Here is an 11,579-nt window from a genome sequence, read left to right as displayed (position 1 = left end):
CTTAACTCGAGTTTAGACTCTGAGCCTCTGAAGTACCCATCCTTTCTGCTGCACTTTATTGCCTGTACTGGATCAGAGAAACAGACTTCTTTATTTATAAGCTATCAGAGATATTTTGGGGTGATACTCCGTCAGCTTGCAGGGGAGTGTTTCCTCCTACACTCGGGGCTAATTTATGCGCTGGCATTTGTGACCATATTGTTCTTGAGTAGGAATGGAAATTGGCTCAATCCATCAGCCAGAAGCAGGTCTCCCTTTAACAGCTGATTCCATGACTTGTCACATTTTCAAATTCCTCTGGGTGTCATGAAGGGGGTGGATGAGCATTTTATTTAAAAATATGAAGAAGAGGGCTGTTATTCCTGCAGCCTTACAAGATTATAGTTTACTGGAGGGTAATATTTACTTCTCCTAATTTTGTGCCAAACAGAACTGACTAAATTTATACATTTAGAGGAATGAAATATCTAAGACTGACACTTAAAAGGAATAATTTGGCACATGAGTAGGAATGGCAGTGAATCATTTTGGACACACATTGCAGCTATTAGCCTCATGAGAAATGACTGTCACCACAATCACAAACACATTTGTGCCATTAGTATGAGGGGGGAAATGGGACATTTTTCTTCACTAATGCTTTTAACTCTGATTCATAATGCCCATCCTTTTTCTTCTTCCAGATCACTCTCCAAAGAATGGCTGACTACACTGAATTTCCACTTCTAGCAAGCAACTTCATTGTTGAAATTTATTTTTTTAGGGTTTGATTTATTTAAGAAAGTAAAATAAATGGCACTGAATTGTGTTAATATTTATCAGTGAAAAATAATACTGAACTTCTCCAAAGACAAAATAAAATTAAATAATAAAACAAAACTTAGTTTCAGGTATTGAGTGGGAAGATAAAAATGGGAACCATGAAATAAAACTCTTTGTTCTCTCAAATATCATGTACCTTAAAATATAAAAGTTACACAATAGTTTAGGATTAGTAATACATCCAGAAGTGAAGATTCTGTTTCTTGTTGAAGCCAGAAGACAATCTTAAATAACGTTAAGTTCTAAGACCAACTAGTAATTCAGAAGACACAGCTCATTTGTTCCACTATAAGAATTTATAGAAATGATGTAGGAATTTCATGTTATTTATTATTTTTAAAAGAGCAGACTTTCTACCTCAGTGGTTTCAAGGTGACATGAATTAGCACACTGAACACTTGAATTCAAATCTTACTTCAATCTCTAAAACTTATGACTTTGGACAAATCATGTAATGTCTTGAAGAAGCAAAATGATAAAAGTCCCCTTCTATCCATCAAATGGTAAATTATTATTTTAAAGTCATTAATATAAATTTACTTTGTAGTCATTGAAGAGATGGAGAATTCATTTTAACAAATACATTGAATACTTTGCCAAGGTGTTTAATGTGTTTATCTTTTGGGAAAAGTACAGAGATACAACAAGAAATATTTTTATATCATTAGCAATTCCCTATCCTGGTTCCCAAGCTAAGACCTTTCATTGTGGTGTCTTAAACTCAAGATGTGGGAATATATAGGAAAAGTTTCTTTCATCATAATATTAATATTAGCTATTAAAGCTACCATGAAACCTATAGCTGAACACATTGATACTTTATTTTTTACTCTAAATTGTACTATATGTTCAGTTTTACTCATTTTATGTTATGAATTTATTGATGGTGGGAAGGGTTTTATATAAATACACTCAGGTTTTAGAAGACATCTATAAATGAGAGAAAAGACTATTTCCTGGGATTCAGGATAACGAGCAAGTTGCAATGATACTGTTCCTACAAAAGGAATTGGGTATCTGTCATTATTCACCTAAACTGAATTTCCTTGAAAAATTCAAATACTTTTAAAAGGGAGAAAACATACTAACTGCCAATCTTCTGGATTTGCATTCATCAAATCAAATTATCTCATTTGAGATAACATCATAATAAAATATTGTCAAAAGATTCATTTCTCTTGCTTGGAAAAAAAATGGTTCCCTTGTGAGGTAGCAACAGGAAACATTCCCTGACGAAGCTCCAGTCCACTGACATTATATCTGGGGGTGAACTTGCTGGAGATTAATACGGGTCTTCATCATGTTAAGTTTTCTCTGGGATTGCTATAGGGAGTTTAGGTGTGTAATCTGCAATGTGCAGTGCCAAATCCCAAAGCACATGCAAATGACTTGCCCAAAACATTATACATATAGGATGAAGTATACATGGTCATAAAAATCCCATCCAAACCACAAACTCAGTCTATTGATAATAAAGGGAAGAATGAGATGTGTTGAGCTGTCTGCCAGGCCTTGGATACAATTCTTATGGAGGCAGTTGTATCTCTCCTGCAAGAAATCAGATTTAACCCTATCACACAATACTTTTAGTTCTACTGAGAACTTCTATTGAATATTTCCTTTCCACATGTCCCTAGGCTGAGACACAGCAACATGAGAAAATGTATGTTCTTCCCAGGTTTGAAAAATGCAGTTCATGTTTCAGCTCCTGTGCTTCCTAGGTTAGTGACATTTGACAGAGTCCCTTTACCAACCTTGAGATTGAGTTTCTTTATCTGTAAAATGGGGATAATCAGATAATCATGCCTTATCTACTTTACTTAATTGTTTGTTAAAGAATAAACTAGTTATGAATGTGAAAGCTCTTTGTAAGTTGTAAAGCAATATTTAAACATTCATTGGTAAAAGGAAACAATCTCATTAAAAAGAATAAGCTTGGTGTAGTGGTGCACCTATAGTCTCAGCTATGTGAGAGCGGAGAATTGCTTGAGCCTGGAAGTTCAAATCCAGCCTGGGCAACATAGTGAGGCCTCCATCTCAAAGAAGAAGAAGAAGAAGGAGAAGGAGAAGGAGAAGGAGAAGGGGAAGGGGAAGGGGAAGGGGAAGGGGAAGGGGAAGGGGGAGAAGGAGAAGGAGAAGATGGAGAAGGGGAAGGGCAAGGTTTAAAAAGGTCAAGCAGAATACCTCCTATGTAATCAATGCTTTCTCAATTAATAAATTTGTAGATGGCATCCAAAGATCAGAACTTGGGTATGGGAGTTGGAAATAGAAATATTTGAGTATCTGGATGATGCTAAACAGCCAGGTTAAAAAATACTAAAATTATGTTTCAATGTTTTCTATGTATCTAGATCATTGAACTTTGGGTGAATAGGCTCAATTGGAAAACTTGGGTCAAGGTGTTCCAAGATAGGAATGGAAGTTGAAGATTCTGGAGAGTTTGAGGGGCTTTATAAAATAGAGGATGACTATAAAGTAAGTGGAGATTTGAGAGATATAGGAGGCAGTGCTAGTACCTTTAAGTCTCTAGGTCGGAAATAAAAAATAAACAAATAAAAGAGTTATCTTGTTGGCTCTAGGTTGAGGAGAGTCAAGAACTCCAGATTCTATACCCAAAATAGTGGTAAAGCACAACTAAGCAGATGTGATGGAGCCTCTAATCTTTCACCAATCTCATATCTGGATCAATACTGAAGCAATTTTGCAAGGGGATTCTACAAAACCCACAGCATGGATGTGGATATCAATTTGCAAAAGACCTCACCCCCAACTCTGCTATGTGCATCTGGCTCTTATGAAAAACAGCCCACCTGAGATTCAACCTTAGCAGCAATGACAGTGACCAGAGTGAGGGAGACTCACGGTGTTGGAGCTGGGCACAGCCTGAGACACTTTGGGTTAAGAGATATGATGGTAGCACAGGCTTCATTGTCTGAGGAAAGTTGAAATGTGTATTGGCATGCAGACCTGGTAAGAATGAGAACATTTTGGAAAGTCTGAGTTTCCTATAATCAAGGTGATTGTAACTTGGTTATATGGCTATCTTTGAAGAACAGAGGCAGTTGCATAGTAGATATCTAAACATCTATGTGTACCATCTTCACACATTCTTCACTCTGATGAAAAAAAAAATGCTAGATTCCTAAAGCTTGCATCTAACTCAGTATATGCAGAACATAACTCATCATTTGCTTTTCTTCAAGTGCAATCAGGACCATTTTGCCTCACTCTTTGAGCCCCTCTGTCATATAGTAATCCAAGCTCCTTAGAAGCTGTTCTGTCTATCGCTATCCTTTATCAACATCAAGTTGTTTCTAATCTCTAATATACAACTCATTGGCCAATTTTCTCAGCATTGTTTCCACTACTGCAAGTGCCCTCATTAGCCCTAACCTTCATTTAGTTACCCTATTCATCTCCATTTTACCACTTACTGATTTTACGACCATCAGAAAGTTACTTAACCTTCATAAGCCTCAGTTTTCCCATATTTAAATTGAAGATTCACTCTTGTATTTTTAATGAATATAAAATATTTATTGTGCTTCTACAGCAGTGAGCAAAACAGATGAATAGCCCTGCCCTCATGAAGTTTTCATTTTAGTGGAAGATATGAACAATTAGCAACACAAAAAAAATTTAAAAAAAGGTCAGATAGTGATAAGCACTTCAAAATAAAACTATTCAATACAGATGGCTAGAAGTATCAGGACGGAGAATCAAAGATCTTCACTTATACATTTGAATAAAGATCTGAAAGAGATGAGGGGTTGAGTGACATATCTAATATCTTGGAGTGAACATTTCTGGCTTGAACATGAACAGGTCTGCGAGCTCTGAAGGAGAAAATGAGTGTTTTAGGAGCAGAATGAGTAAGGCAGGAAAGGAATAGAAGGTCAAGGGAGTCAGTTTATGTAGAGCCTTATAGATCACAATGAGGACTTGAATTTTACTTTGAGTGAGGTGAGATTGTATTGAAAGGCTTTGATTCAACTTACATCTAAAAGGATCTTGATGACTGTTAAACTGAAGGAGCTTAAGGGGGGAAGGAGGATGACCACTTATGAGGACCATGCAATGATCAGGAGTGTAGTGATGGTGACTTAGACCAGGAGCGTAGTAATTAAGGTGAGAGAAAATGATCATTCAAATTGTGGCTACATGTGGAAAGCCAAAATGGCCAGACTTATTAAAGGAGTAGATTTGGATATGAGAGGAAAGAAGAGTTGAGGACAACAACGTTGGTTCCGAGAAATGACAATAATGAAAGACAATTAAATGAGATAAAGAATATTGCAAGAACAGCACTTTTAGGAGGAGATGTTTGGATTCCTATTAGGCATCTAATTAATACATCAAGCAGTAGTTCCAATACATGAGTCTAGAGTTCATAGGAGAGGTCAGGGCTGCAGATATAATTTGGAGGATCATCAGTATTTTTAAAGCCATGAGATTGCAAGTGACCATTAAGAGAACAAGTATAGATCAAAAACTGAAAAGATGCAATGATTTATCTAAGGCCCCTCCAACATTTAGAAACAAGAAATTGTAACTTAGGTAAAAATCAAATACATGACAACAATAGAAAAAAGGGCAAAACCGGGTTAAATGACATTACACTATGGTAAGACTCCTTTTTATTGGGCAAATTTCATTGAATTGATTCGAAGTAGGCCATGGTGAGCTAAGAATGCATATTATATTTTTAGAGCAAGCACAAACATAAAAATAATACAAAGATACATAGCTAAAATAGCAATAGATTAGATAAAATTAAATACTAAACAGTACTCAATTCATTCAAACATATACAGAAAAGGGGAAAAAAAGAAACAAACAGATGGGATACTTAAACACACAGTGAAACGGTCGCCTTAAAATGCCAACTAAATCACAAATAACCCTAAGTGTAAGTTGACTAAGTCTTCCAATTAAAAGACAATACCAGACCAGATAAAAATAAAGGGATAAAAATAAAATGCTGTTTATAGGAAACAAATTTTAAATGTGAGGACATAGAGAGCTTGATAGTAAAATAAAATAAAAGAAAGTTTGTATGACTATATTAATATCAGATAGAACAGACTTCATAACAAGGAACAATACCTTTCAAATTTGCTTGTTGGAGTTAACGTGGTACAACCATTTTGAAAAACTGGCAACTTTTTATGAAGTTAAACATACAACTATCCAATAGCCCAGAAAATCTACCCCTAGATATTTTATCTAAGAGAAATGAAAACAAATGTCCATATAAAAACTTCCACAGGAATACTTAGAGCTGCTGCAGTCATCGGAGTCAAAAGCAGAAAACAACTCAAAAGCCAGTGTATAAAGAACATATAATGTTCAATGAAATATTAAACAGTAAGAAAAAAATGACTCCTGTTACATGCACCAATGTACATAGATCATAAATACATTATGCTGAGCAAAAGAAATCAGACATAACAAACATACATCATATTTATACGAAGGTGAAAAACAGGCAAAACTATGTATAGTTACAGAAATCAGTATAGTTGTTATTTCAGTAGCATATGAGAAATAACCAGGGTGAAGGAAATAATATGTCTCTATTGGGTGAAGATTATATAGAATATACATTTGTTGAAATTTATTCAGTTACATACTTAATTATTTTTGTGTATAAAAGTTATATATTAATAAAGTAGAGTTATAGTTTAAAAAGTTATAAAAAAAGAAGAATTAGAAAAAAGACCTAGAGGAAGTAGTCAATGAGGTAGGATTAAAATCATATCCTGATGACCTCTGAGCCAAGTGAATGAGGAAAGTGTTTCAAGTTAGTCAGTATTCAGTAGATGACAGAATCTTCAGAATTGACCTACTATGACAAATGTTAGTGACTTTAAGCTAACCATTGAATGTAGTACAGTAGAAATTATTGATGACTGATAAGAACAATTTAGGTAGAGTGGTATGCCCCCAATCTTTAGCAGAAGTTCAAAAGAAGAATTGGCAAACAAGATAGATTCATTAGTTGTTATAGAGCAAAACAGAGCCTTGAGTCAGTTACTAGAGAATAACGTTTGCCCAAAAAGAGATTTCTCTTCCAAGATGGGAAGAATAATAGCATGTAGCTCTGCTGATGGAAGTAACCTAATCAATAGATAGAGAAAAACTGACAATAGAACATAGACTAAAGAGGCTTGCCATGTCTTTGAGTAAGTAAGTGGGGGTTAAATCTAGTACAACAATCAAAGGGTAATAATATTTAACTCTAAAGAATGTCTCTCTGTGTGTATGCATGTGAATGCCTGTATTAGTCCATTTCACACTGCTATAAAGAAATACCCAAGACTGGGTAATTTATAAAGGAAAGAGGTTTAATTGACTCACAGTTCCATGTTGTTTGGGAGGCCTCAGGAAACTTACAATCACAGCAGAAGGTGAAGGGGAAGAAAGGACCTTCTTCACATGGGTGGCAGAGAAGCACAAAGGAGGAACTTCCAAACACTTATAAGACCATCAGATCTTGTGAGAACTCACTACCATGAGAACGGCATTGGAAAACTGCCTTCATGATATCTTTAACTCCCTCTCTAGACACATGGGGATTACACGTCCTCCCTTAACACTTCGGAATTACAATTTGAGATGAGATTTGGGTGGGGACACAGAGCCAAACTATATCAGGGTTAAATTAAATAAGACAATGAATTGTGCTTAGTATGGCATCTAAACACATATTTCTCTAAGCATTAGCTACTTTACTGAAAGTTAATAATCAACTCATGGGCCATTCCTCCCTTGATATTTTGGGTAGCTCCAACTTTGTCTTTGTAGACCATGATGTGCTCACTTCTAGCTATAAATATTTTATTTACATATTATATATGTAAATCATAATATAATTTCACATTATATTTTGTTGTTTGTGTTCCTTTTTCTCTGATCGGAATAATGACTTGTTATTTTATAACTATGATGTCCGACATAGAGCTTGGTCACATAAAGTCCCTAGCAAATGTTTGGAAAATGAATAAGCCACTGCCATTTCCCCAGGGACGTCTGTATTTACAACCTTACCTCTCATCATGCCCTGGAAGGCTCAAAATCCCACTAGAGTCATGCTAGTCATCATGAAATATCTGGAGCAGTTTCAATACCCAAGTAGTTCTCAAAGTGTGGTTCCCAGAACAGCAACAGCAGTATCTCTTGGGAAATTGTTAGAACTATAAATTTCTGGCCTTGCCCCAAGCCCACTGAATCAGAAATTATAGTTGTGCAGCCCAGCAAGCTGTAACTTAACAATCCTTCCATGTCATGATGATGTACACTAAGGTTCAAGATCTACCTATGTAACATATTCTTGGTTTTTCATTCCTAGGACTGGAAAGATGTGAGGAAACATCTGATTATATTTTGATTACTAACCAGATATTTCAATAACCCTGATCATACAGTTTTTCCATTAACACATTTTTTTCTATTATTAGAAACATAACATCATAATTTCTTTCTCTTGTGTTCTTTAAATGCGTTTTTCATTCAAAGACAAATGTGCATTAAAATGTTAGAAGTCTTTTGTTACTCTTGGGAGGTGGGAAGCAGGAAGTGATTTCTCTGCTTCCAAAGGCATAGAAGCATCTATTCTAAATAATCCCGAACTGCTTGACTTCGGGAAGATAAAAGGAGTGATGCGGACACTAATGGCTTTATAAAAGCAACCCTTAGATGTACTCAATTCTAGGAAATCACCATTGCCTGGGAATTCAGAATGTGACACACTGACTCTAGAGTATCTGAGATACTTGGGAAAGACCAGTAATATGAAAGTATAATTTGAAAGAAACTCTCACCCTTAAAATATGTTCTACTCCTATTGTTACAGTATAACATTGTGCAGGTTACTTAGCCTTCCTGGATTGGTTTTCACATCTGGAAAAGAAAGAGCTTTGATTGTTTAGTGTTTATCCAAAGAGGACATGAATTATAAAATGTTATTTAAAATGCAAACATATCCTCTCACCTAATTCTTCCTAAGGTATAGATGTTCCATTTTAAGGGTTGTTCTCCTTTTCACCTAGACTCAGAAACCCTGAATCCTACATCTTTAAGGTCCCTCCATGTCTAGGATCATATAGCTATTGCATAGCTGAGGAAACCTAGTAACAAACGATGTAATGATGATTATGCTGATTGTATTACCCTGCTATCACGATGCTAATAAAGACATACCTGAGACTGGGTAATTTGTAAAGGAAAGACATTTAATTGACTCACAGTTCCGCATGGCTGGGGAGGCCTCAGGAAACTTACAATCACGGCAGAAAGGGAAGCAAACAAGTCTTTCTTCACATGCTGGCAACAAAAAGAAATGACAAGCAAAAGGGGGAAAAGCCTTTTACAAAACCATCAGAACTCATAAGAACTCATTCACTATCATGAGAACAGCAACATGGGGGTAACTGCCTCCATGATTCAATTACCTCCCACTGGGTCCCTCCCACCCACAATACATGGGGATTCTGGGAACTATAGTTCAAGATGAGATTTGGGTTGTGAAAACAGCCAACCATATCACTGATATTTAATAATAATTTCAATATCAGCACGTTTTTCAATGCCCACCATGTCTATTAGTACAAACAAATACAGACATGGTCTTTTCAGAAAATAATTGTTTTATTTAAAAAAAAAAAAACAGTTTTCTGGATAAGTGAAAAAAGAAAAGTTATTTGTAATCAAAACTAAATAGAACACAATCAAATTGCAAAACTTCATCAACAAGAAAATTATAGAATATGTAAGGTCTTTCAATAGCTAAAGACCTGGTTCTGTGCATTGCAATATGAAGTGGCAAACATTTCTATGTGTGAAAGGGAAATTAGATTGCTATGTGTATTAATATAATAAATTGTCACAAATTTGGCAGCATAAAACAACATTCCATTTGTTGTCTCACAGTTCTGTAGGTCATGAGTCCAGATGGGCTCAAGGGAATTCCCCGCTTAGGGCTTCACAGCCTGAAACCAAAGGGTTGACTAGACTCAAATCGTATCTGAAGGATTTTGGGAAGAATCTTCTTACAAGTTCAAGTTATTGGCAGAATTCAGTTTCTTGTAGTTACGGGAATGAGGACCCCATTTTCTTGCTGGTAGTCACTCCTGAGCCACTGTCTGCTTCAAGAGGACACCAGCATTTTTTTGGCATGTGACCCTCTCCATCTTGAAATCCAGCAAGGGTATATTAGATTCCTCTTCTACTTTGAATCTCTTCCCTCACCTTTTATCACAAGCTGGGGAAAACTCTCTGCTTCTAATGGGCTCCTGTGATTAGATTCATCTCACCCAGATAATTACCCTTTTATCATATAAGGTGATATAATCACGGGAATGGTATATCATCCTGTTTGCAGGTTTCACCTACATTCAAATAGAAGCATCACTGGGGGTCATTCTTAGAATGCTGCCCATCACACCACCATTTTTGAGTGAAGAACAAGCCCAACTTTGAAGCCCTACTCCAAAACCCTACTCACCGTAAAAGACAGTTTGAGGAGAGGTGATGCGATGATCAAAGAACAAAGGGAAGAAGAAAAGTGAGAGAGAGATGAGCATGAACAGCGGTAGCTCTTAGAAAAAGTGTATACTAGCAGTTTTGTCTTTAGTGCAACAGCTTTCCCCTTTTATTCTATCAGACAGCCAGGGTCCTAATGTGCTTTCACTCTGATCCTATCGCAGATTACAGGGACAGATATATTACAATTACGTACGTTCAAGCATGAATGTAAGCTAAGGCACTACTTGTCTAGGGTTATCTACAACCTAATCACTAATCATGAAGAATTTTTCCATGTTGAATTTCTGGGATTCGGGAATAAACCAGAGGAGTTTTGGGGGGACAGGATGCTTTCAAGTGACACTGAAAGTCACCAGTCTGCTTAGATATAAGGCTGGTTCTAAATATGAGCAAGTATCAAAAGTCTTTCCAAACCAAGCAAACTACCTGGGCTTTCTGTTTCTGGTGAAATATATTAAGTTGGAACATTTGGATAAGTATTCATGTATATTCTTAATTGCTGCTAGGAGCTTTCAACCAATCAGACACAAATGTCAGGTTGTACTTGGAAAGGCACAGAGCTAAAGCCACAGGGCTGAAGTTTAGAAAAAATGGACTTTTTGCAGCTCCCAGACTCACTGTTCTGGGCTATGAGCTCATTCCAGTATTAGTGAGTCCTAGAATTCATCACCCTCCAAATGCTAAAACAAAATCGGGGAAATGTCATCAAGTTGTTAACCATTATTATCATCTATTAAAGTAGCCCTACCAAAGATGGGGAAATCACCTAATAAAGCCAATCTTTCTTTTTTATATCACCTAGAACTGTCAGGACTACAATAAATTATAATGGACCCAACTTAAAGCCAGCGACTTGCATATTATACACTGGAAATCTCTCTTATCTCAGCAAGTAACCAACACTAGACTTGTCAATTAAGATTGGAGAATGTCAAGGTTAAATGTTTCTCAAAGCTTCTGATGTACACCTTTCAAGTTTGAACCACTTGAGGTGTCTGTTTATTGACTCTTGGCAAACGTGCTTTCCTATTTCTTAAAAAAAGATGAATTTTACAAAGAGTTCTTACAGAGAGCACAGCTATGCAATGATTTTAGGCTAAATGATTTATAAAGAAAAGCATTTTGGGGAAAAATAAATAAAACCTTTAGAGAACCTCCAAAGTGGCCCCATTATAAACAGTGAAATCTCTGGCAAGCTTTCTCTCCAAGTC

Source organism: Gorilla gorilla, chromosome 15 (assembly GCF_029281585.2).
Source record: "Gorilla gorilla gorilla isolate KB3781 chromosome 15, NHGRI_mGorGor1-v2.1_pri, whole genome shotgun sequence".
NCBI lineage: Eukaryota > Metazoa > Chordata > Mammalia > Primates > Hominidae > Gorilla > Gorilla gorilla.
Note: the sequence above shows the minus strand (reverse complement) of the source record.